At 45.4% G+C, this 27441-nt stretch overlaps 1 protein-coding gene across 7 annotated transcripts in view; it reads right to left on the reverse strand.

The window, feature by feature from the left end:
• Positions 1 to 27441, reverse strand: part of ST7 (suppression of tumorigenicity 7) — a 606638-nt gene that overhangs the window by 430728 nt on the left and 148469 nt on the right. The gene's annotated exons all lie outside the window — the stretch shown is intronic.

Genomic DNA, 27441 nt, shown 5'->3' on the forward strand with positions numbered 1-27441 from the left:
TAAGGAGATACAAATTAAGGGGGAACATCCTTTACAACGAATCTTTAACAACGCTGTACCATTACAACGCAGGTTTTACAACGGAAGTCGTTACAACGACTTGCGCTGGAGGGCGCTGTAGGATACGGAATAGTTTAATTTACTATCCACCACCTTCCCTACTATCCACGGGGACTGGAGTTGGAATAGTAAATTAAAATATTCCACTATCCAGCGTTGTAACGACTTGCGTTGTAAAACCTGCGTTGTAACGGTACGCGTGGTAATACCACGCGTTGTACCGTCATACATCCCAAATTAAGATGTAGTGCCATTCATCCAACCATTAGGGGAAGAGGAAAACACCCTATTTGGAAAACATCCGCTGTGATAATGATATTATATAGTGCCGAGCAAGGTCTACTTCGTGGTGGCCACCAATGCCCACTAAATCCAGTATCACTCTCAGTGGCGACTTAAGAACACTGAATAACGCAAGATAAACTCCTGATGCACACCCATTTACGAAGAATGTAGTCTCCCTTGGGAATCAGAATCAGTGCAAGCCCATAGTTATTATAAATTAAAAACAGGAAGGCTTTCAACGCCATTTTCTATAGATTAATGTGTATTTGTATACATGTATCTTTCCAGAGAAAACCAATAACTAGAGAGGAAGGAACAACTCGCAGAATACTGCGAAGGGTTAGAACCTTTAAAAATATTTAGAACTGCTCACAGCCAATGAAGATGCTGTCAGGATCTGCCGGTACCTGCTAGCTAGAGGCTAACAGAAATGCAAGTTTGGAATGGGTGAAGCCCTTTCTGAGGCCTGACTACCACCACCTGTGTGCATGAGTACCGTTGAGTTGGGTAATAATATACATCTGTTATTTTAGCACCAAGATGCCCCGTTGCTGGGTTGAACATGCGCTTTACAAATACACCCGTTATGTTATGAAGGAGTATGGACTAGAAAGAGGTTTCCGAAGGATCTTAGCTTCCATTGGTGGCCGGCGTTGGTCTCGGATAGGGCAGCTAATTACAATCCCGAGGCCTAGGAGAAGATCCGTCTCCCTTGCCTGCATAGTCTGTTAAAGATGAGGTGTGAGAGGGATCAGAGGAGAGTGCAGGATTGGAAATCAGTACCTAAACCTGGAGCAGACTGCAGCATCAAAACAGCTGTTTGAGGGGTGAAAAGCAGAAGTGAGTTGTGAAGTGGGGTCATACAACCATGCCAACACTAGCAGGTTCTTCTTTCTCCCTCTCACCGTAAAATGACAGGTAAGTTTTGAAGAAGGAGAGTTTTAGGTCAAAGAGGTAAATTAAGAGCTGCAAATGATTAGTTTTTATTAATAAAGGTCTTTATACCCACCACCAATTTAAAAAGTAGGATTCCACATTTTGCTAAATATCTCAGCAACTGCTAAACGGATTTATAAGTATTAGAATAAAAAGGGGGAAAAAACTCACATAGAGCTCGGTGACCTGTGTGTGTACCAAATTTAGCGCCAGAGAGAGAGAAGAAACAGTGGGGGAAGAGAGAGAAAGTAGAGAGAAAAGTGAGTGCATGGGCATCTTGAACCCCCCACTTTAGCAGCTACAGCAGGAGTGTTTTTTTGAACGGCCTCTTCTGTCTGCAACTCAGCAGATAAAGGCCATTTTTAAGAGGGAGTGTGTGAGTAAAATGATGTTTGTAACGGTGGTTGTGTGAGTGAAAGGGTGGATGGATGAGTGAAAAACAGTGAGTAGATAAATGGGTGATGGGTGGACGGATGGATGAGCTAATGGATGAATAGATGAGTGAATAAAAACATGGATGATACATGAAAGGGTAAATGGATGGATGAGTGAATGGATGGCTCGAAGATGGATGAATGAAAGGATGGATGATTGAAAGGGAGGATGGGTGAGTGGATGGATGGTTGAGTGGATGGATAAGTGAAAAGATGGATGAGGGTAAGGATGGATGATGGATGAGTGAACGGATGGATGGATGAGTGAGTGAAAGGGAGGATGATGAAAGGATGGATGGGTTTTATGTACAGATTTGGAGATGAGTGGATAGATTTGAATATGGGTGGATGAGACCCATTTGATAGGTCTCAACATAGCAATGTCAGAAATCAATCTTCAGTTTAGGGCTAATTGAATTGATAGCATTGGTGCACTGGTGGAAAGTCTCAAGAGGGTCTTTATATAGGCATTTTATGCTTTTTACAAGGGTGTTAAGATTACAGTGCCCCATAAATATGCCTCATACATAGCTCCTCCACAAGCTTGAATCATATACATCTCAAAGGGGTGATCTATTGGCAAATCTTATGATAGACCCTGATCTTCGTTTTAGTGTCAGAACACTTTTCTGTACCTGGGCTACCCTTCTATGGGAGTCTTCCAGTCTCGCGCCCATATAGTCAAATCCATACACCCTATTCAATGCCTCCCCACCTAAGAATACCTTACTCTTGGATGTTTTCCTCCTGGCACCAAAGCCCATGTATTTAGTTTTGTTATTGTTAATTTCCAGGCCATGGTCTGAACAAAAAGTGTTACATTTATCCAAGAGCCTAGATAGACCATGGGGAGTCTTCGATAATAAAGTGTCATCTGCAAAAAAAGAGTCACAGTATTTTATAATCCTTCACCTTGGGGAGTCATTTTCACAATTTAAAAGATAGGGGATGCAGCCATTTATGTACAAAAGAGAAAAAATGTAGGGGTCAAAATGCACCCTTATCTAACATCTCCTAATTACAATTTCTTCTGTCAGTTCACCTGCGGGGCCCCACTAACCCTCGCAAAATGTTCCATCCATAAATCTTGTATCAGGAGCAATAGTCCCAGCGGGACACCGATCTTATGCAAAGCCACCCAAAATGTTGTCCTTGGGACAAGATCGAATGCAGCTCGCAGATCCACAAAGGTTGATATGGGGTTGCTGTATGTCACGTAAACTATCTTCCACTTAATGGACAAAAATGTCACAATCTGATCAATAGTACTAATGTTGGATCTGAATCCCGACAGTAAGAGGTGCAGATTTGTTTTTTACGAACAAATTCTATTGGTTTTTAAGGGCATAAAAATAAAACTGCAGCATAGACAACTCTGACAGTCAGCACACTGAATATTGTCATGGGTCTCATAGGTTTATCCTCAGTGTGAAGTCTTAATAATCATGGCATGAAGCCGCATTGGTCCGGGTGGATGACGCTGTTGCGGACCTACTTAAGGCGCGTGGCTAGGAGCGTCTCATAGATTTTAACTTCAGTGGTGATTAACAAGATCGGGCGGAACTCTGAGCAGGAGGCCGATGAGGGCTGCATTTGGGTATGACAATAATTGTTGCCATATTAGTTTCTGGCGGGAAGGCTCCTGTCTCCACCACTTCTTTATATAGCACATATAGGTGAGGTATTACGGTGCCAGGGTATGCCGTACAGTATTCCGTTGGGAACCCATCCGGCCCAGGCGTCTTCCCAGCTGCGGCCAGGGAGATAGCCTCTCCTATTTCTTCCATTGTAATAGGCTGGTCTAATAAGGTCTTTTCTGACTTGGTTAGACGGGGAAAGAGAGTAAAGTCCGGTGTCCCGGGTCAGGGCTGTGGGACCAGTCTGCCGCGTAGAGCCAGGAGTAGTACTCGGCAACAGCTTGGGCAATGAAGATAGGCATGCGGTGGGTTTGATCTTGATGTTTGAGGATCTCTGGGACCATTCGGTTCGCCAAGGGTTGGGACGCTAGCCAGTGGAGCAGTTTACCATTTTCATCTCCCCATCCATAGACTCTGGAAACGGAGGACCTTCACAGGAGCTTCGCCGATTCGAGCAATAGGTGTTTGATTTCCTCCCTTAGGAGCTTGAGTTGTCCGGTTTCTCTCCCTGTCTCTGTCTCGGCTGTGGTCTGTTCCAGGCGAGTCGCCTGGCCCTCCAGGAGGGAGAGCCGGCTCTATCTTGCCAATTGCTTGGCTTTGAGATGCCCTTTAGAGAGTCCTCGAATCGTGGCTTTGCCAGTCTCCCACAGTGTTTCTTGAGGGGACTGAGTTTTGGTTATCCAGAAAGTATTGTTTGATTTCTTCCCAGACTGTGTGCCGAAACTTGTTGTTTTGGAGGAGCCAGGCATAGAGCCGCCAGAGCCCATGTAGGGCACCGGCAGGGCTCTCCACTTGGAGGAGGAGGAGGAGAGAATGGTCCGATATGCCTCGAGGGAGAATACGGACATCCATTACCGAGCGACAGTCGGGGGCTGGCATATATATAAGGTCAATGCGCGCATGGGTATGATGTGCTGCAGAGGTATGAGTATATTGCCACGTTCTGGCGGTCCATGACCTCCAGACATCACATAGCCCCAATTGTGCTGCCCATTCTGTCAGTCGTTTAGCATGTTGGGTCCTATGTAGGGATGGTGTGCTGGTGGTATCCTGGGTTGGTTGCAGGACTGCATTAAAATAGCCTCCAACCATTGTTAAACCCGGAGGGAGGAGATTGTATCGACGCAGCGCTCAGGGTGGGCCTGAGGGTTGCTTGAGGCACATAGAGCGAGACCAAGTTAATGGTCACGTCTCCTAGGGTTCCAGTAAGGGTCACAAAGCGGCCCTCTGAATCTCTGGATACGCTGATGGGAGTAAAAGGGAAAATACGGAGCAAGCGGATCGCAGTTTCCCTGGATCCCCACTCAAACCCGGAGTGTCAGACCCTGCCAAAGCCTTGGCGGGCAAGGAAGGGGCATTGGTTTCCAGGAGATGTGTCTCCTAGAGCAGAAGGGGGCTAAGCTGTGGGAGTACTTCAGTACTGCCGTGCATTTCACTTTGTCAAGGATTACGTCGACATTCCAGGAGAGAATTCGCAGAGATTCTCCCTGATACTGGGTTACGGACATAGCGCATGTGCAGGGTTAGGGGGTAGCAGTGGCATATTTGGCCTGGCAGGTCAGTGCGCCTAAGGGCTGGGCACGGGTTCACCGCCCACAGGACTCCAGACACCACCGCAGCAGTGCCTTCAGCCAGTGAGCCAGGATCTGCTCCAACTTTGTTCAGCGGCTGCCGTATCTGCCCCGGGGTCTGCTCCTCTGCTGGGGGGGGGGGGGGGGGGGGGGTCATCCTCCTCAGTCTCGGCTGCCCCAATCATCACCACCATGTAGAGGAGGCAGTCAGTCGCAGTTCTCTCATGGGGCCCCGTGTAGACAGGGGTCGCCGCCCTCAGGGCTCCTGGCACAATGGCAGCCAGGCCTCCAACCCGCGAGCTAGGGTCCGTCTCCACCACGTACCGCGGTTGTCCATACCTGCCCCAGGGTCCACACCACTGCCAAGGGGGGCCGCCGCCGATCAATCTTCTCAATTTCTGTCCCTGGTTTGCATCTAAAGTTGCTTTTAGGGTGAATGACTTTACCTCATCTCCAGCAGAATCTATAGCACAGGCTGGCAAGGTTGCTAATATGTCATCTCCCAAGCTTGTCTCCTCAGAGTGCTGAGAAGTGGTTCACCCAAGCTTCTGGGGAGATGTGGCAATTTGGGCCAGTTAAGTCTCTGCAGTCATCATGTGTAACCAACTGCCAAAATCGCTTATGGTCTCCGAGCCTGACCACCTCTAATAAGTCATCCCATGTGCCAGCCTCCCACTGGATTTTACGGTGTGTAATAGCCCTGATATATTCTCTTCTAGTCTCACTAAAGAGTGTTCTTTTGTTACTCTTTAGGGCATTTAATCAGGGCCTTCTTGGCAATTTTACATGATTCGTTGAACCACTCATTAACTCTTGGTCTCCAGGGTCCCCTTCCATTTTTGCAGTCCTTTACAAACAGGTTGCCAAATACAAAAAAATTTATCATGCATGGTCATAATCTGGGTAGGGGATAAAACTCTGTCATAGAGGGGAGAGGAGTTGGCCTAACGGCTAGGGCGCTCGACCTCGGACCTGGGGATCTGGGTTCGAGTCTCGGTAACGATGCCAAAACCTCCTGTGATTCTGGGCAAATCACTTAATCTCCCCGTGCCTAAAAATGAAAGTGTGTCCTCATGTAACGTAACTAGAAAAATATGTAAAGCGCTCAGATACCTGATTCGGTTCGGGTCTAGTTCGCGCTATATAAAACTCTGCAAAAAAATAAATAAATAAATAATAGATCCCCTAGTCAAAAGTATTTTGTTCAATCCACAGTATCTGGCTATCAACATTAGGCTTTAAGTCAATGAAGCTGGACATGGGGTGTACAACTTGCATGATGCTTAGCCTTCAGTAGCTCATAAGATTTTCTTTGATCAAAAGTAGCTCTCACTACAGAAACGGTTGGAGACCCCTGCAGTAGAGAGTAACATCAGAATAAATGTACTGCTACTCATCTGCCAATTTTTGATAACAGACAGAAAGTCATGTTGGCATAAATGTACAGTATAAAATGTGCACATGTTCTGTTTTGTTATCTTCGCGGACTGTATAGTGGGGACATGTGCAAGTTGCTTGGAGTACATTAGAGCCATTCGAATATTTGTTATTCACACCGAGTCCTGATGCACCACATATGTGCTTGGTCATCAGTGCACATGATATGATAGAATGCGGAGGTCACTCCAAGAGCAGCTATTTTGCATGTTGCTGAGTTGTGAGTTAGCAGCATTAATTGAGAAAAGCCAATGTGGCGACCCACCTAAAAGGCCATTGGAGAATAGTCCATCCAGAAATTCTGGCTTTCGCTTTGGAGGTCTGAGTTGTACTTCAGGAGGTGGATCTACATAACTCCAGATCCTCAACATGATATGAAAATAAAAGTTAAAAGTGTATATCCGAGAGGCCGAGTGGCTACCACACATCCTTTGTTTATGCCTATTTTGGTGTGTGTGGACTAAACTACATACAGAGATTAGGCTGGAAATTGCTGGCCTCTGATCTTTAGCAAAGTAGGATATTCTGACAAGCCTAAAGGCAATGTCCTGGCTCCATGTTCACACTGACAGTGAGCTTGATAGCGTAGCCATATGTTGACTGTTGTGTTGAAGGATTGTGCTGTCAATCACACAATGTGTGCTTGCATGCACAGGTTGCTGGACCCAAAGGAGTGCAATGGTGGCACAATGCAAAAGTCAGAGGATAAGTACAGCAGCAGATAGGGCGGTCGACATTGAAGCTGGGGAGCCGGGTTTGTGGCTCAGCAGGGATGCTCAACAACCTGAGATTCTGGGCAAATCACGTAATCTCCCCGTGCCTAACAAAATGAATCTGTGTCTCTAATGCAACTGGTGCTCGTTTAAAGTGCTCTTATACCTTTGGGTCAAGACTCCGCTATATAAAACTAAAAAAAAGATATGGTAAGTAATAAAAAAACAACAGTCTCGACTGCTACTGGGTGGAGACTGGGGTGTGAGGTGTATCTGTGTGGGTTTACCCATATGTCGGTAAGAATGTGTCAGCTGTGGTGTCTGTCTCCAACCTGTAAGTGTCAATCTGTAACCATCACCAAACTCTGGCATCTTGAGCCACTCATTGTATTTATGTTCCTCCAAGCATGCAAGGGGCACATCTAGCCTGGGAAGGTATAATGGTGTCACTTAGTGTCATACTGAGGATATCTTTGGCATAATGGGGTCCACCCTGGAAAGAATGCAGGCCTGGGCATAATGTAATAATTCTTAGCACATTGCGAGCATCTCTGGCATTACAAAGCCAATCCCTTGTACAAAGGAGATTTTAGTGTAATGGTGGGCATTCTTATTATGGAAGTCCTTGGGGTAATGGTACACACGCTGCGGAAAATGCTGGACCTGGCACAATGGTAGTCGTTCTCGGCATAACATGGGCATGACTGGAAAGGATGGGGCCCACTACAAAGAAAGGAGCCACAGGAATAGTAGCATCCACTCTTAACATACTGTAGGTGTGCTTAGGATCGATGTGACCATCCCTGGAATCTTGGCAGTGTATTCTGGAACATTATGGGCATCTCTGGCATAGAATAGTGTGATAATTCAGGCTGAGTATAATAGACTTAATGCCAACTGTTTATTGTTGCAAGGGGGTATTTACATGCTATGTAAGACTCATGTGGAGGCATTACAGAATCTGCTATAATAATTGTTTTTATTTTTAATGATCACACCTGTTTTCTGAGACCTCAGCCTGTAAGACTAGTTTATCAGGTTTTATGTGTGAACCTGTAAGGTGCCTGTAACCTGAGCAGTAACACTTTTCTGTGAGACTATAAGGTGTACCTAGATAAACTGCCTGATGTTTGAAATTGTAATACGAATACATCATTAACTTTTTATGACTAGCTCCTTTTAAGTATATTCTTAGTCACAAAGGAAGACTGAGAATGTTGTTTAAGAAGAAGGATGGGGAAATTAAAAGGAAGACTGTAGAATTCGTAAAACTGATAGGTTATGTGAAATTGTATCAGCTGAATTTTGGTCTGTATATAATTCCTATACATTTTTAGGAAATAATTATGGATAATGTACTAAGAAAGGCATTTTATTGACACTATGTTTTCAAAGTTTGCTTGGGAGGATGCAATTCCCACCTTATACAGGCTAGCTGGTACTCCGTATTAGAGCAGAACTATGTCTTAACAAAACTATGCAAATGTTGACCTGTAAGGTGCACCACTAGCCGCTGCTTTTGCCACATTTTCTCAGAAAGTAGCCTTTCTAACTAAACTTCCATGGAGGGAGTCCTAGTTACTCGATTCGTTTTAAGGATGCAAATCGAAAGGGATAGTTCTGCTCAACCATCACAGAGTGCATAGCGAAGATGGAAGGTTAGACTACAACTTCTCTTGGAACGCAGAACAGACTTTCTAATCAAGAATGGCTAGGGAATTTCCAGACAAATATTTGGACAAGGACTACATTTTATTTGGTGCGATTGAGCTCGTTTTGGTAAAAAAAAAAAATATATGAGTCCTTGTGGGAAGGCAATCTCAAAAACAAGTCCAATGGAAGAAACAAAATGTTCCGCTACAAATATACGTTTGTCTGTATTTTGCTCATATGAAATTTAAAGTGCAAGGTATTTTATATCAGGAATCTTTAATTCAGTAACCTATGTTTGTGAAGTACCCAACTCGAAGCCCTTGAACACCCCTCGAGTGAGTGCTAAAAGGCAATTTACATGGTAAAAAAAAAATAACCTTCACTTACATATTATACATTTAATATTCACATTTCTTAAATAAAATTTCCAGCGTGAAAGGTAGTTTGCTTTTAGTAACTATAAATATGCCAAATGTGATAAACTAGGCTGCTGACACACACACCCAGCAAACACCTTGAGAGTTGGTTCAGGGGAACTTTTAGTCATTTCTAGGAGGAAAGCAGACAAACTAGCGTTTTAATTCGTCCTGAATACCCCATAAAATACTGTGAGTGCTATACTACGGATGTTTACAAACATTTTAAGAAATGGTCAGCAGGTTTTGGAGTCCTGAGGCGTATTTAGAGTAGTCCACAGTGGAGTAGAGTACTGTAAACCAAGTTTTATTTTTACTTGTATGCAAAAACCTACGCAAAAACATGAACATGAACATATAGGTTCAAGTATAAACAGTTCTCTGAAATTTCCAGGTCTCTAAATATTGATATATTAGACTCTCCTTAAACTCTAAAAAGCACCCACAACAAATAATATCCCTGATTACAAAAATTGAAGCGTTAGATTGTTATTAACATACTTGAATGCGAAGTCGTCTTGAAAGGGTCACCTACATATATAGATTCCCTTTAAAATAAAGTCTGCTGCCTGAAATTCTTTACAGATGAGATTAACAAGGAAGGCAGAGGATATTTAATATTCAAAGTATCTGTGGTGCGCTCACTGAGTACTGTGTGCATGTAACTATGAAACAAATGCCAAATCTCAAAATCAGTCAGAAAAAGAATGTAGTTCTCTTTACTAAGCGGTCCAGCGAGAAAGATAATAACATAGGAAAAAATGCATTTTGAAAAGAAAACTCGCTTTAATTGCTGTAATAGGCTGTTTAGACAGCAACCCGATCTGTCTTTGCACAAGCCTGGGGGAAAGCAGTAAAACATTCCAAACATTCTGAAAGAACCACATTATTACCTACTCGGACTTAAGAAAATCGTTTAAAGTATTGGATATTTCGATTTTTACTCCACCCAAGCATACCATCTCTAAACAAGGAAAAGGTATTTTTTCAGACCTTTTCCTTTGCTTATTTCGGTTTATAGCGGTCGAATCGTTTTTAACGTCAATACAATTGACGATGCACACATGAAAATCTAAATTAATCTTACAATAAAAAAGAGGCGTGCACCGTAAGGTGCTTCTTTTCAGGTCTTGCCTGTGGTAGCGCATGCATTCTATCTAGCTTGCATTAGATATGTTCTACAAGTGGCTTTGAGCCTGCACACTGCTTTCCATTCGTTGGATTCAGTATCACTCATTGCTGCCTCGCAATTGATCATAGAGTGCCGGCTTCACTTCCTCTTCTCTCATGTGGAGCATGGTACCACGTACTGGTTTTTGTCTTCATTAGTTGGGGTCCTTCCGCTGCTGCCCCTGCGATTGAGGCACTAGTCTGCTCTTTGCTTACATGTTGCTTCTTCCCTCTCACCCACCACCCTCCTGCTGTACGTGTTGCTTATTCCCTCCCACACCCAACTCACCCATTGGTATGTTGCTTATTTCCTACCACCCTTCCCTCCCATCATCAGTTTCTCCCCATCCGTCACACGAAAAGAAAATGTGCATCGTAGTGCTTTTTTTCCTGTCTCGTTATTATCCCCATTTTTGTCCATGTGCCCCTTACCTCCCACCCTGCCCCTTGCTGTCCATGCTGTTACACTCCCCCCTCCCCACCCGCACAAAGGAGAGAAACAAGCATTTACAATGCAATAGGTCTCGCAGCATTTAATTTAGAGCTTTTAACATTATTTTGTGACCAAGTTCTTTGTAATGAAATGATAATGCTTAATATTATTTGTTCGCACCGCCGTAGACAAAGCAGAAATATATTAATACAGAGTTGTGAGAAGTCTGCTTTACATATAAAACCGCGCGCGACCGGCTCCGATCGCTTTCGCTTTCCCCACCGGAAGTCAGGCAATGTCGCCTGTGACGGGGGCGGGGCCGCGTCAGGACCGGAAGAGGAGGCATGCGTATCGCGGCCCGGGGCTCCTGTGAGCAGTGGAGAACCCCGGGCCCGCCAGCAGGAGGTTAGGCGACTGTTGCGGGGCTCCCTTGACCAAGAGGGAGCCCCGTGAAAGGAGCTGGCAAGAGCTGCAGCGGCGGAGTCCCCCGAGATTGCCCCGGTAAGTTAGAAAGGGCTGGGGGGTGCGGTGTGCGGTGTGCGGGCGAGGGGGGCAGCACTCGTGTGTCTGTGTATGTGGGAGGCTGTATGTGCGTGCGTGCGTGCATGGGCGCTTCTGTGTGTGTGTGTGTGTGTGTGTGTGAGAGTGCGCGTGCTCGTTTGAAATCGCCTCCAAGGCGATGCGCGCGGCCAGCAGTGTCTCCTGGAAAGGAGACACGGCAACAATAGGCTGTCGGCGGACACGCGCTTCCGCGCGTGCAGCCGAGACCTAAAAAAGCATTATGATTCAAACAGTGCTGGCCGTGTCAGGGATTTATTTCTAACATTTAGTCATGGCTAAAAAACGTAAAGGCGAGATCTGTGGACTTTGCCAATGCTCATTTCATGATAATGAACACTAAAAGGTCAACATTGTTTCTGAATGTTATTTTGCGGTCATTCACATTAAACTAGTAACGCATCTCACTATGGTTGGCAGGGAACAGCTTATGAAACAAAATCTCCTTGTTTCACCACTAGCCAGAATTCATGACTGGAAATACAGTGCAAGTACTGCAGGTTATCTGCTGCACTAGGTTTATCATGGTGGAGCGGCACACAACCCCCCGTAGTTAAGCATCTCGAGTTGATGGTCTCTTCAATAAATATCTCTTAAGGAACTGGAGGCAATGTTTTGTCTCAACTCTTGGTACCACGTGCATCACCCTAGCCTGCTCCACTGGTGCATGAGCAAAGAATGGTACTAGCTGTAGAAGTCTGCGACCCTCTGGGCACCAAGCTAAGTGTGCTAAACTGTGTTGTAGTGTAACAGTAGTGCTGTGTCTATAGGGGCCATAGGCTCAGTGGCGTCACTGGGGTTGGTGTCACCCGGTGCGGGTAACTCATGGTGTCACCCCCTCACGACTTACCGCATGGACCACCTCTGTCGGAAATCTACGGTGCTAGGTACTGTCTTACTCCCTCTCTTTGTCTAGCTCCCTCTCTCTGTCTTACTCCCTCTAGCTCCCTCTGTCTCCCTCTCTCTCTGTCTTACTCCCTCTAGCTCCCTCTCTCTCTGCCTTACTCCCTCTAGCCCCCTCTCTCTCTGCCTTACTCCCTCTAGCTCCCTCTCTCTGTCTTGCTCCCTCTAGCTCCCTCTCTCCCTCTCTTACTCCTTCTAGCTCCCTCTCTCTCTGTCTTGCTCCCTCTAGCTCCCTCTGTCTCCCTCTCTCTGTCTTACTCCCTCTAGCTCCCTCTCTCTCTGTCTTACTCCCTCTAGCTCCATCTCTCTGTCTAGCTCCCTCTAGCTCCCTCTCTCTTACTCCCTTTAGCTCCCTCTCCCTCTGTCTTGCTCCCTCTCTCTCTATCTTAATCCCTATAGCTCCCTCTCTCTGTCTAGCTCCCTCTCCCTGTCTTACTCCCTCTGTCTCCCTCTCTGTCTTACTCCCTCTAGCTCCCTCTCTCTCTGTCTTACTCCCTATAGCTCCCTCTCTCTCTGTCTTACTCCCTCTAGCTCCCTCTCTCTTACTCCCTCTAGCTCCCTCTCTGTCTTACTCTCTCTAGCTCCCTCTCTCTCTGTCTTACTCTCTCTAGCTCCCTCTCTCTCTGTCTTGCTCCCTCTGACTCCCTCTCTCTCTGTCTTACTCCCTCTAGCTCCCTCTAGCTCCCTCTCTCTCCGGCTTGGTCCCTCTAGCTCCCTCTCTCTGTCTTGCTCCCTCTAGCTCCCTCTCCCTCTCTTACTCCCTCTAGCTCCCTCTCTCTCTGTCTTGCTCGCTCTAGCTCCCTGTAGCTCCCTCTCTCCCTATCTTACTCCCTCTAGCTCCCTCTCTCTGTCTAGCTCCCTCTCTCGCTGTCTTACTCTCTCTAGCTCCCTCTCTCTGTCTTACTCCCTCTAGCTCCCTCTCTCTGTCTAGCTCCCTCTAGCTCCCTCTCTCTTGCTCCCTCTGTCTCCTTCTCTCTCGGTCTTACTCCCTCTAGCTCCCTCTCTCTCTGTCTTACTCCCTCTAGCTCCCTCTCTCTCTGTCTTACTCCCTCTAGCTCCCTCTCTCTCTGTCGTACTCCCTCTAGCTCCTCTCTCTGTCTTCCTCCCTCTAGCTCCCTTTCTCTCTCTTACTCCCTCTAGCTCCCTCTCTCTCCGTCTTACTCCCTTTAGCTCCCTCTCTCTCTATCTTACTCCCTCTAGCTCGCTCTCTCTGTCTAGCTCCCTCTGTCTCCCTCTCTCTTGGTCTTACTCCCTCTAGCTCCCTCTTTCTCGGTCTTACTCCCTCTAGCTCCCTCTATCTCTGTCTTACTCCCTCTAGCTCCCTCTCTCTCTGTCATACTCCCTCTAGCTCCTCTCTCTGTCTTCCTCCCTCTAGCTCCCTTTCTCTCTCTTACTCCCTCTAGCTCGCTCTCTCTGTCTAGCCCCCTCTCTCTCTGTCTTGCTCCCTCTGATTCCCTCTCTCTCTGTCTTACTCCCTCTAGCTCCCTCTCTCTGTCTAGCTCCCTCTAGCTCCCTCTCTCTCTGTCTTACTCCCTCTAGCTCCCTCTCTCTCTGTCTTACTCCCTCTAGCTCCCTCTATCTCTGTCTTACTCCCTCTAGCTCCCTCTGTCATACTCCCTCTAGCTCCTCTCTCTGTCTTCCTCCCTCTAGCTCCCTTTCTCTCTCTTACTCCCTCTAGCTCCCTCTCTCTCTGTCTTACTCCGTTTAGCTCCCTCTCTCTCTATCTTACTCCCTCTAGCTCGCTCTCTCTGTCTAGCCCTCTCTCTCTCTGTCTTGCTCCCTCTGACTCCCTCTGTCTCCCTCTCTCTCTGTCTTACTCCCTCTAGCTCCCTCTCTCTCTGTCTTACTCCCTCTAGCGCCCTCTCTCTCTTGCTCCCTCTAGCTCCCTCTCTCTTATTCCCTCTAGCTCCCTGTCTCTCTGTCTTGCTCCCTCTAGCTCCCTCTCTCTCTATCGTACTCCCCCTAGCTCCCTCTCTCTGTCTAGCTCCCTCTCTCTCTCTCGGTCTTACTTCCTCTAGCTACCTCTGTCTCCCTCTCTCTCTGTCTTTCTCACTCTAGCTCCCTCTCTCTCTGTCTTTCTCACTCTAACTCTCTCTCTCTCTGTCTTCTTACTCCCTCTAGCTCCCTCTCTCTCGCACATTAAACAGGGTGGGGGGCAGGACCCCCCCCCCCTTTTACACTCTCTGCCGCTTTCATGTCGTTTCTCTTTTAAAGCTTTTCAAAATGCAAAAAGAAATCTGTGTACAAGGCACCAGCGAGTTGGTAGACGTGAGAATTTTACGATATGAAACAGCTAAAGTAAAAGCTAATTTCCAAGCGGTTAATACCCCCCCTCCCCGGCCCCCCCTCTTTAGCACCGTGTCTTTTTCCATATAAATGGCGGGGGCCCCTCATTACTACACTTTTCAAACTTTAACTAATGAGAACATTTTAATTCAAATAGGTGAGAAAATATCTCTGTTCGCTTTTGTTTTTAAAGCGGATCGAGTCTCTCCGAGGCCTTCGGGTGCGGTGCAGGGGGTGCCATGTACAGAGGCCTGCTGGGGGGGGGGGGCAACCAGATGGTGTCACCCCCATGTGAGGGTGTCACCCGGTGCGGTCCGCACCCCCCGAACCCCCCTAGTGACGCCACTGCCCCCTCATACATCTATGGCAAGCATCTTAAAAATACCTCCTTCACTAAGTTCACTATCTAGCTGGCCTCGTCTGTTAGTATGAACAGAGGCACGCTATGGTCTTAGTTAGGACAGGATTCACTTCCAGTTTAAAGGTAGTCAAATAATAGTAAAATAATTTTTAACGTAAAATGAAAGACAACACCAATCAGACAAGGTCATTTACAAGCCTCTGTTCCGGCACTATACATAATCTCCTGTACTTCGTGTACAATCTACTGGATGATGTTTTTTTCAGCATCTTCTACAACAGGCAACATGACCGCAGCATCACCGAGCTCTGCCTCGGTTAGAAGAGCACTCTGTGGAGACAGGCACGACCTTGGAGACCACTTTTAAGAAGGCAAAGGCGATCTGCAAACTAAATCCAACGTGGACAAAAGATCAAAGGTCAATGTTTCGTCCACATTTCTAGAGCTCAATTTCAGCCACAAGAAATTTAGAAAAGGTACATTGCCTTCTAAGCGACCAAAGAGGCACTTCCAAAACTGCGTACATGCACCACTTATTTTTTCCACTGGTTCCCAGAAGTCAGGGCATAGGCACGCCACATTTAGAATGAAGTGGTCTTCTTCCAAGGATTTCATATTCTCAGCAGGAGAACTCTGGTGTGTTTTCTCAGATGGCCCACAGCTGTTTGTCACTTAAAATGGTTGACTACTGGGGGTTGGAATGGTGCGGGGCCCAAGAGGAGGCTCTATTCGAATCCCGAGGCTCTCCAGAACTGTTCCCTAAAATATGGGGTAAATGGTTCAACATGATCCCGCCGTGAACCCAGATATACTCACTGTCTTCATAGTTGTTACTATTACGCAAAGTGTCGGACTGGAATGGATTGATCCTACCCGGATGTAATACTGAATTTAACTCATTTTACCTGTTGATTTATGAGCTGCTGCCAATGAAATTTCCTTGCTGTTTTAAAATGCTGAATAAAGTTGATTATCAAAAAAAACAAAAGATTGACTACTGTATGTAAATTCATATTAGCAACAGCCCATTGTCATGGACCACTAACAATACATAAGAGCAAGAATACAATTCTTGCTTACAAATGTATGTGAAATGTGTATGTGATGCTTGCCTACTATGACCAGTACTTCTTTCTCCACATGAAATTAAGTATTGCTTTGATTGCAAAAAGGATGCCCTTCAGCCACACATCCCCTGCTTTGATGCATCTACTATGATCATCAGATGGACAAGAGGGAGGCAAAGGGAATGTTTTGCAGTAGATGCTGCTAGCAGAGACATGAGAAGAAGTCAGTGAAGTGTTTCTGTAGTGTCTTCTGTCACCATTGGGGAATCAAAGTGGGCTAGAAAGCTCTGAGATGAGTCACTAAGCAGTTGGCAAGGCCCCCTCCTTGAAATGAGCTGCTGTTGTAGCAGAGACTTGGTGAGTAAAATGAGAACATTTTAAGCAGGCTTGAGATTGGCCAGCAAGGCATGAAACATGTATGGAGAATGTCTGACCAGAAATATTGGCTTCTTCAGGTAAGAGGGCTGAAGAGATGTATGAAATAAACATCACTGAGATCCAAACACCACACCCACTCCCTTAGTTCAAAGTACTCCAATAAGGAGTGCCTAGTATCAACTTGAAGGTTTAATTTGTACAGATAGGTTCATCCCACCCAATGATTCACATTCTTAAAACAATGCTCTAGGACAGGGGTCTTCAAACTGGGGGTGTGGGCCCCCCTGGGGGTGGAGGGGGGGGGTCTTAAGTGATCTCAGGGAGGGCGCCAGTCTCTGGCCAAGAGAAACATTATACATTGATTTAAGTGTTAAAAACATGAGCAGCAGTAAGCCACCTCGTAATGGGCCATAACAAACAACTTTTGTCATTTATATCCTGACTCTGAGTATGTGTAAAAAGTGGTAACAGAGCTTAACTGCAATGTTTAAATATGTTTAGACCTATTTAAACATTGCCAATTTAGCAGAATAATTGTGAAACAATTGAAGGGGGCACGAGGATTTTTTTTGTTTTTACAGGGGGGCAGCATTAAGAAGTTTGAAGACCACTGCTCTAGGACCTCCAAAATTAAACATGAAGAAATGAATCATGGGAAATGTAGGTACAACCTGTTACTTTGCAGAAGGGATGATTAACAGCTGACAATCTGCTTGTACTCAACTGTATCACCACATTGTTAGTAATAGAACTGACGAGATGGTTGCCATAAAAGGATGTCTACACTAACAAAATGCAAATCCCTCAGCTAGGCCAGACTAATCACCAGAGTTATAGCAAGTCCTATCATGTTAAAGCACAGCACCTTAATCTACATTTCTTCATCGGGAATTGGAGGTTGTTTAGAAGCCGTTTCTGTTCATTAGAGTCACATTTAGTTGGCTAACTAGCGTTTTGGAAATAGTTTTAGATATTAGCTGTTCCCTTGCCCTTGAACTATTTTTAGCAACCACACCCAAGGCATTGTAAGTTATTTTATCTGACAAGGAAATTGCAGAGAACTTACAGCCATGGGCTAAAAACCACAGTTGATTCAGCTATTCACTCTGTATTCTTTCCCTCAGAAGTAAGATTAGAGTGACAAAAATGACCTACCATGGGGCATAGCTAAGTACGTCCCTTGAATATTAATGTTGCTGTTGGACCTGGCCCTTTTGGCAGGTTTACCCCGAAACTTTTTTGCTTTTTCCTAGCCTGTTTCTGGGACCTAGTGTTGATGGTTTTAGGCCTCTGCGCACTTTTTCACTGTGATACAGTGTAAAGTACGTGTGCTCTCTGTGTATGTATGGTGAGTGACCTGCCCTCCCATAGGAATGAATGGGGAATGTGTTTGCCCATGGTAGTTCCTGATGTGTGGGGAGTGCAGGGTCGAGTTTGATATGTGTGAACTTGTGAGATTGAATGCTGCGTAATGGTGTATGCGGCATGGTTGTGTCTAGTCTAGAAGTGCCACTTTTAGAAGTTGGCATATTTGTGTAGTGAGTCTGCTGGCACGTGATTGGCTGGTGAGCCTGGCCCAGGAGTGCCTGGGCCTGCTTGTGGATTGACTGTCTGGTTTGAGTGTGACAGGGGCTGCAGAGCCCCCAGGAGGTTGTCTGAGTCAGCCCGTGGATGAAAGGCAGCATCTGCTGCCAAGGAAGTGGGAGGAGATAGCACCTGATAGTGAAGGGCTGTGCCTGCCTGACCACAATGCTGGCTCCACCTCCCCGCTGGGCGACTGTCACCTCTGTCCCTGATACTGGAAGGACTTCCCTATAACCAGTTCTAGCTGGTTCTCACACTGCCTGCACAAAGACTTTTCTGTGTATAAGAAGGGGCTGTGTCCCCTTCCAAAATGTTCTTGTTTTTGGACTTGAATCTGCCAGGGGCGTGCTGCTGCTTGGGCTCAGGGGAATCCCTGGGCCCTGCCCAGCCCCTGGACACCTGATGGACTTTCCTGGACTCTTGGGGGACCCCTCTGCCTTGCTTGGGCTGATGGGGGGGGACTTGGCTTTGCCCCCTGGGAATCTCTGGGACCTTTTGCAGCACGGAGAAGCTGCATTTTCCTTGCTGGGAGCTCTGTTGCTCCATCCTTAAATCTCCAGGACTGCAGATACCTTTTTGGATGGCTTTGGTTTTGCCAAGGCTTCATTACAGCCTTCCTGCTCCTTATTTTTGGGCTTGGGCGTTTTCATCCTGATTTCTGGCAGAGCGCTGTGGTTATCCCGTGGGGGAAGCGCTCCTGCCCTTTGGGTGGCCCGAGTGTTTCGTGTGCACTTTATTTTTATTGTTACGGTATTCTACCGTTTATTGGCCCCCTTTGCGAGTGCCCACCTCGCTCGTATGTTTTATTTGAATCTCGAGGGTGCCCACCCCTCGGTTTGCCCCCGAGAATCACCGCCGCGGCCGGGCTGAAAACAGGAAGTCAGGCGGCATTGCGCCTGACTCCGGGCGGGACTTCCGGTTTGAAAAAGGAAGTCCCGCCGGCCGCCGAGCACTGATTGGGTGCCCCGTCGGATGAAGAGAGGCGAGGAGTGTTGATGGCCGCTGCGGGGCTCCCGTGCCGTGAGAGAAGAGGCGGAGCTGCTGCGCCGAGGAGAAGCGTGACCTGCTGCTGGGGCTCCCGTGTGCTGAGGGAGCCCCGGGAGAAGACGTGAAGCCTGTCGTCCTGCGAGGGGGCGGGAGGCGCCATGCCGGTGCCTGCCCCTCCGCGCTGCTCGCCGCTAAGAGAGAGAGCCACAGAGCCCCCGCCGAAGGACAGCCCGGTGAGTAGGAAGGGCTCGGGGGGCTCCGCGACGCTGATGTTAGTGCCGCTTTGAGGCACTGAGGCAGGGCGGCCCCGATGGCAGTGGGCCGCCCCACCGTGGTTACAAAGCCCGAGAGGCTCAGGGCACCATTTGTTGAGGAGCCCGCGAGGGGCTCTTGAGGGCCCGCATTGCTGTCCGTTACTAAGGACGTATTTCAGTATATTTAGAGCCCTGAGAGGCTCGAGGGCCAGTCTGTTGCTCACGAGTCCCCAGAGGGTGGACTCCAACGCTGGGACACATTTTGTTGTTTGCTGTTTAAGAGCCCCAGTGGGGGTCCCCACGGCCAGTGATGCCGATGCCTGGTTGACAAGGGGCATAATTGTTTTAGGAGCCAGTGTGCTCCCCGGGGGCACGTGTTATGCCAGAGCCTGTGTGGCTCCAACATGTGTAGAGTGAGTTCAGAGCCTGTGTGGCTCCAACAGTTGGCGCAGTTTGTGCCTAAGGGTCAGTGAGGGCCCTGGCGCAGTTTTGAAGTTCCCCAGCTGCCCAGCAATTAGTGGGCAGCTGCACCGTTTAGGTCTGGGATGTTCCCAGGTGCCCAGCAAGTAGTGGGCACCTGCACCGTTTAGGCCCCTGACATTGAGACTCAGGGCGTCCTAGCCCCAACAAGGCCAGTTGGCCTAGGGACTGCCACAGGTGGTGGCTTATGTAAGTTTTGCGCAGTTGAATGGGTATTACACCTCTGAATGTTTCTATGCATCATGTGTCTTTCTTTCCCTGCGCTGCACCTCGGAATGTTTTAGGCATCATGTGTCTTCTTGCGCTGTACCTCTGAATGTATTTTATTGCATCATGTGCTTTGTTCTTAACACCGCTGAATGTGTAGGTTTATGCATCATGTGTTTTCCCTTTACTACTCCTCTGAATGTATATTTAGGCATCATGGGTAAGGTGTTCTTTCCTAGACCCCTAAATGCTGTGTGATACTTAGGTGGTTGTTCTTTTTAGTACAGGTGATCCTAGTGAGGTCCTGGTCCCCTGTGTGACATTCTCCTAAGGTGGTTAGGGTTGCGTAGGTGGTACTTACCTGTCCCCAGTAGTTACTGGATGTGATTTATAACTGATACTTTGTGCTACAGTGATTTTATATACTTATTCTAATTTCTGACAGTATTTCTATTTCTAAAAGTGTTGATGCTGACAGTGGCCCATGTGGCCATGTCCTGTAAATAATCCCTTATGAATACTGCCCGTGCCAGTTGGCACAATGTACATGTGTGATTTTTATCTGATGTGTTTTGACAATACAAAAGTTATTTTAATATAACCTTGTGTGGAGTTCCTTTTGTGGTGTGCCTAGGATGTTGTTGCTGTTGTATGCTGGCGCAAATGCTTTACACATTGCCTCAGAGTTTAGCCTTACTGCTCGTGCCAAGCTACCAAGGGGGTGAGCAGGGGTTATCTTGGCGTGTGACTTCCTTGCCCTGACTAGAATGGTGGTTTCTGCCTGGCTTTGGCGTCAGCCTTAGCCTACCAGAAATAGCCAGTTCTAACAGTTGCCAACTCACTATTGATGGGAGGTCTAATTATGTTCACTTCATAGAAAGCAGGACAGGCCGCCAAACAGTGTGTTCCTCACCTGTGAAAGACTTTCCTAAAAATATACTGTCATCAAAAGGCCAATAATTCATATTCAGATTAGATCCAAGAACTATGCCTCATGGTGTCTATGTCTGCATCACAACACCTTTACTGGGCCAGTACATCTTAATGTAGTCTTCTACCACAAAATGACCTTTGACCAGGTGAGGTTCAGTGTCAATATACCCATGGTGCCAGCAGCTGCCCTGTCAGCTTCTTAAAGTTGGAACAATAACTCTGGCTTCGATTTTAGAATTGTTGTGGGTCAGAACGTTGGAACCAATAGGGGTAGAAACTTCTGACTGTTCGTATAATAATTATGTATAATATTGTATTTTCTATTGAAAAAGCCAATCGACTAGACAATAAAATATAGCGATTTTGGTAATATATGTACCATGTATGTATTTATTTCTACTTCATACAGGTTAGGCTCTTAAAAGCATACAGAACGATAAAACTAATACATTTAAAAAATGTCCTATGCACTTAAGATTTTGCCCAGAGCATATAACATCAAGATACTAATTTCACCCACCCACTCTATTGCTGACAACCTTGATAGTTAACCATATGTGTACTGTACTGTGAATATCGGCAACCATGTAACAACCTCTTATACAGCTCAAAACATGATTGACTGATCAGTAATATCTGCAGCAAGCTTAGAAAATTAAGCAGCCTTTGCCTAGCTAGAGCCATCCGAGAACGTACACAAAAAACCTCTTTGTAGCTGCTAGGTGTTGCTTACTTACTACTAGGTTATAGTTAATTAAAATGGAATGGAATGAAACTTCTAGAGCGCATGTTAGCCCAAGAAGGGCATCTTGGTGCTAGAAACCCATGGTAAAAATAGACCATCCAGCAAAATCATAAAGCAGTCCACAGAAAATGCGTAACAGAGACAGGTTTTTAGAGCTTTCCTAAGAGATACATAAGAAATTATAGATTTGATACCCATGGTAAAGCTATTCCAGAGTAAATGTCAAAGACTGCCAACAGACTGGCAATTAGTCATTACATCTCTTTCCTGGTAGCAAGTACCATCAGAGTCATCTAGCTGTAGCTTTAGCAGATTCCCAAGTGCTCCAGATCTCAACAGGACACTCATTTAAGTTAGGGTACCATCCTGCATGGCACAAACTACAAATATATTCTTGACTCCATTTAAGAACCCAATCTTAATGACTCCACCTATAAACATATAAATGAAAACCAAAGACAATGGACCATAAACCACATCAAATTACTGGACACGGGAATTGTAATGTTTAGTAGTAGGTAACTTTAGAGCTAATCTCGTTACAACGGAGATTCCCTAAGCTCTTGAACGCCTTCTCTTGAAATCTAGAACTACCAACAGAGTAGGTATTTGTCCGGGTACAAAAGGATTTCTCTATTCAAATGACTTGGACTTTACTGCGAACTATAAACTGTGTATGCAGGAGTTTTTTTATAGTGCAGAGCAAGCCTGGGGCAGTGGACTGCTGCACAGTGCCAGAGGCAAAAAGTACCATTCACTGATCATTTACAGAGTGGGTGGCGCAGCTACAGAGAGTAAACGGACAGGAACACTACGTAGTGTTCTGTGGAGTGTAGCCTTTACTCCTTTCTTGAACTGGAGTATGGTTTGGCCTGTTCTGGTGGTAACAGGGATGGTTTTTTTTTTTCCAGATCTTTAGTGCGCAATTTTTTATTTTTTTATTTCTTACCCGGACACTTGATGAGTTTACTATGATAGCAAGTGCACCATCTTTGTGAATGTCAGTTAATAACAGCATGTCTCGGCTTCCTCAACTGTCAAAATGCGTTCCTCAATCAGACGAGAACTGAAAGTCAGGGATCAAAGTAGCATTTAGAAAATAACTACCTTGTTTTGTTCTTGATTGTTCTGTTACTTTTGGAACACGCGTATTGTATTTCCAACAACAGTTGAAGTCTATTAATTTTGGGCAGCTGACTCTAAACACTCCTTTGCTAGTAATATCTTTTACGTTTATTGTGCATGGTGACCTTGGATGACTGAAACCACAAATGATGCATACAATATATTCTGTACCCAAATTACATTTTATTTAATGGTGTGACTGTAGGGATAGTTCCAAGAGGGTCAACTGCTAGCAACCTACACAACCTAGTTATCCATAGTGATATGACAGACGTTTAGCAAAACATACGCCAATGATCTGATTACGTCTAGCAGCAGCCTGAGTTGTTATGAATCCGAATTTGGTAGTAACGATATTTTACATTACAGTTGCTAAGGTTCTACTGATCACACCCTACAGTAGCCCGTCAACCAACCTGGTGAATAGTTAGGTTCCTACAAAAAAGTAACATGATCAAAGATTCTTCAAATGGACTCCTCTTTTCTAGGAGTAATAGGCAGACATGATAATGCGTTGGGCATTAAATGGCAGGAACGTCTCTCATTAGCGTTGTCGTCATTACTTTGGCCTTCTGCTACCAGACACATCAATGGAGGCCTAGTCTATTACCAAGAGCATATACTAGTCAACTAATCCACTGTTTATATTATCTTATTTCTAAAGCGCACTACCACCATGTGGATTTCTTGATGCTAAACTACTTAGTCACTCTACTTGATTTTCATATCCCAGACCATGCCTGGCTGTATTTTACGATCACGTTCACACAGAGAGTCCTGATACACTCAGCGCTTTGTCATGGCCAGGATGGGCGGGCTAGCTTTAACAACTTGGACTGTAAAGCTCTAACAGGGTTTCTTCTTTTCACTGGAGATCATCGGACATCCAACCAGGCTGGCAAGACCAGGCTGTTTCCTCAATAGTGGGGTGTTCTCCTAACACCCTGGCACACCTCTGCATTCCAACCACATATGGGGTCATTCCACTACAACATGCGAGCTTCAAAAGGATCTACAAGAACTTAACAGTCTTGCCTGGACTCGTTTTTAATTACTCGAGCACGAAGATTTAATGTAATGCTAAGTTAGATATTGAATACACACTTGCACTTCTATATAGGCAGTGATTTAATCACAAACTGTCCCTTGAATTTATAGCAATGGCAGCCAAGCACAGAACCAAGCTGGGACTCCAGTTCAAGCCCAACTCTTAAGCCTGCCGGGGCCGGAGAGTATGGCAGCAGGGTGCCATTTTGCAGCATCCCCTGGTATCAAGGTTGATCGCAGTACCAAAGAGGAAATAGTACAACAGTCTCATTTACCAACACTAAGGCCATGTACAAGAAAATGTCCAACGATGATGTGAAAAGAAGAGCACTAAACGGACATGTAGAAAGGTCAGTAGTCCATATATGGAGATTCTACCTTTAAAAAAAAATCAGGAGCTTCGAATATGCTTGCCAAATTGATTACTCTCACTTTCTGGCATGACAAGTCAGAGCAGCAATATATGAATAAACAATCCTTTAAACTTAGGACGAGTCAAAAATACAGCCTAAAAAATGAAAAATGCAATCTCTGGTGCAGCATTAAATATTTACAGGGAAAATACGGTCTTAGAAAATTCTAAAATATCTCATATTGTTTTATACATTTTTTTATTTTAAAAAATGCACCTGTTTTTCTGAAGACCTGGGGAAATCCTTCAAACACTTGCCAGAAGCTAGACTCTCTTGTGGCCAAGTGTCCCTCCTCGTCAGAAATTAATAAATCACCTGTAAAACAGAGATGTTTTATACATGTTAACTACTCAGTACTGACAGCGAGAGGGAACCTGCTGTCTTCCAGCTCCAGCAGTTTGTCAGACCTGGAACCAGACTCTGGGGCAAGATTTGGAGAGATGCTAACAGACCAAACAGGGTCCTAGTGTGGTGTTCCATCGCTGGGCCCAACACCAAACCACAAATGCAGTCCGCTGTGTCAGCCGTAGTCTATTACCACCTCCTAAAAAAAAGTGCCTCTTCAAGCTCCTGACACGCCTACAAGCCCCTCCACAACTTCGGGCCAGCCTACCTCAACCATCGCCTGACGTTTCATCGATCCACCAGGGAACTCCGCTCCACCTCCCTAGCCCACACCCCTTGCATCCGCCGGAACGGCTGCGGAGGTCGTTCCTTCTCCTACCTCGCCGGCAAGTCCTGGAACAACCTCCCCCTTCACCTATGCACCTTTCCTTCACTTGAAGAATTCAGGAAGAAGCTCAAGACATGGCTCTTTGAGTAAAGACGTCGGGACCTAACGCCTGGAGACCCCTCGGAGAGGCAAGTAGAGCTTTACAAGAACTCTTTGATAGATTGTGCCCCATTCTCCCTTTGCTAAAACGTGAGCAATGAGAAAGTCTCCATTCCGTCAAATGTTGGAAGGCAATCTTTTATATGGTTGTAGAGAGGAGTGAGAGAACAGGTGGTGTGTGCTTTACTTCCCAGCTCAGAAATAGCTATCAATTGTACAATATGGCCTTGGACCTCGAAGTGGCCTTGAAACAGACCTGGTGTTTCACTTGGGCAGGTGATCCAAAATCACGTGGTCTGAACATAAAGATGATAATAATCAGAAAGCAGCATTTGGGCTACTCTAAATAATAGTTACGCTTGGTCACAACCGGGGCCGAGTTTGTTTCCACACGATGTGGACATTTTTATTAAGTGAAGTGACAAGTACAGCAGAGTTTGTCTCTTAGTAACCAATATATTAAAGACGAACAGTTGAATTACAGCATTTCTCTTTTAACACTTCTTTTGGATAAGAGCTTCTAAAAAATACCTAGGTTGTGGCAGATTAAATGCAGACTGTGGCTGACTCGATATCTCCTAACAAACCCCCACTTCCATTATCCCCCACATTTTCTAGGTCACCAAATTACATCTTTTTCCATTTCCAGTGCTATACATGCAATTAGAAATGTGTGCATCTAGGTCACCAAAACTAGAACTTTCAACAGCTTCCATTTAAAAAGACAACAATACATTTTATAGTGGTCATATATTGTGATCCTTCTATTCTTTACAGAGTCTTGTGTTCATTAAATCAAGACTGGGCAGTGTGCTACAGTCCAACAAAATATTCATAATATTAGCACCCCTCCTGACTACGCTGCATACATACTGCAGACATGAAGATGGAAAATATGGAAGGTATTGTGAGGAAAGAAAGCGGACCATAAAATATATTGGAAAACAGTGGAACTCATACCACATAGTAGGGTCCAAGGTAGAATGGTACTTTTAAAAGTCCATCCATTAATGTACACAAAACAGGGGCTTTAAAATGTATGGACACCCTGCAAAAAGAGGAGGCAAATCCACACAAAAATTAACACAAACTCAGGTCCCTGCATTAGAAAGCTACAGAGTGTAAAGAGCAGTAAAAATCGCGAAGGCTACAGCATACCTGAAACAATGTCTAGAGTACAGCAAAGATGAAGTTCTGGAGTAACTGACTAGTACTTATATAGGAACAAGCAAATAGGTATATGCAAAGTCAGAAACGAAATGTTAGAAACATGACTGATGCAGAAACTGGTGTAATATACCGAATTCTAACAAAACAACTTTGCAAAAATAAACCTATATGTAACCACTTCAGCGTTCTGCCTTGGGTACCATAAATAGATGTAGTAATGACAATAAGTTATTTACTTTGTTTTCAAGAAACACATTGGTCTAGGGAAGTAAAAACTAAACAATACGACTAGTCTAGGAGCAAAATCCAAAAAAGGTAGCTCAGACAACTGCCAAAACAATTACCATTTTGTACCAATACAAGATTGCAACATACTAGAAGACAGCATGTTCCCATATAGAATGAGAACCACTAAACCGAACACCTTTCCCAGCCTGAGTTCAGGGTAATGCCCACCAATGACTATACATATCATTCAATAACATAATTAGAAGATTTACCAACAGAGTCGTACCGCCTCCTCATGGAGACACACAAGGTCAATCAAGTAGTGTAGGGAGGAATAGTAAATATAAGGTTTCATACATAACCTTGGATCAAACACTGCCAAGAGGAGTTAGAAAGTGTGCACAAAGGAAAGTAGTTCACGCCAGCTTTTTTTGTTACAGAAAGAGGCTTAAGTGTGTCTACTACTTCATGTTCAGCTATTTTACACAAGCTATCCTCAAAGGGTACCAAGGTTATCACTATCGATACAGCAACAAATGATTTTAATATCAATGGATTTAAACATATAACACTACAAAAGAAGATTTTTCACACGAGTTGAAAGTGAAAAAAAGAGCAGGTGTGTCACGTAGGAGGGGCACTAACTGACAGCAGGCCATGGCACATCACAAAAATAACAACAGCTGGTAACAGTAAACCAGTGAATGTCACGGACAATCCACCTAGCTGTGTTTTCCAAACCCCTGAATGTGCGGTCTACGCCATACACAGTCTTTTCTGAGAAACCCAATGTGTTAATGCTACCCGGAATTTATTCAGACATTCGTCTCGGATTTACCCTGTAGACAATGGCACACGGGAGACGGGGTCACTTGACGACGACAAGCCCCTTTCTATTGAGGTCACAACTGAGTTTTTCCATGAATAAATGTAAACAAAGACTGCTCCCAAATCATAACCCAGATACAATTGAACGTGAACTCTGTGGAGAGGGTGCCGCCGATTATGGAAACCAAAAGCCACAACCCCAGTTTCTTTGATGTATAATTGTCTGCCTTGAGAGGAATGAAGCACGGTGGAAGAGACGGAAACAATTTCATAATATGATACCAGCCGCAAATTCTAAACCGCATCACCC

The sequence above is a fragment of the Lissotriton helveticus genome, chromosome 1_1, assembly GCF_964261635.1.
Source record: "Lissotriton helveticus chromosome 1_1, aLisHel1.1, whole genome shotgun sequence".
Classification (NCBI taxonomy): domain Eukaryota; kingdom Metazoa; phylum Chordata; class Amphibia; order Caudata; family Salamandridae; genus Lissotriton; species Lissotriton helveticus.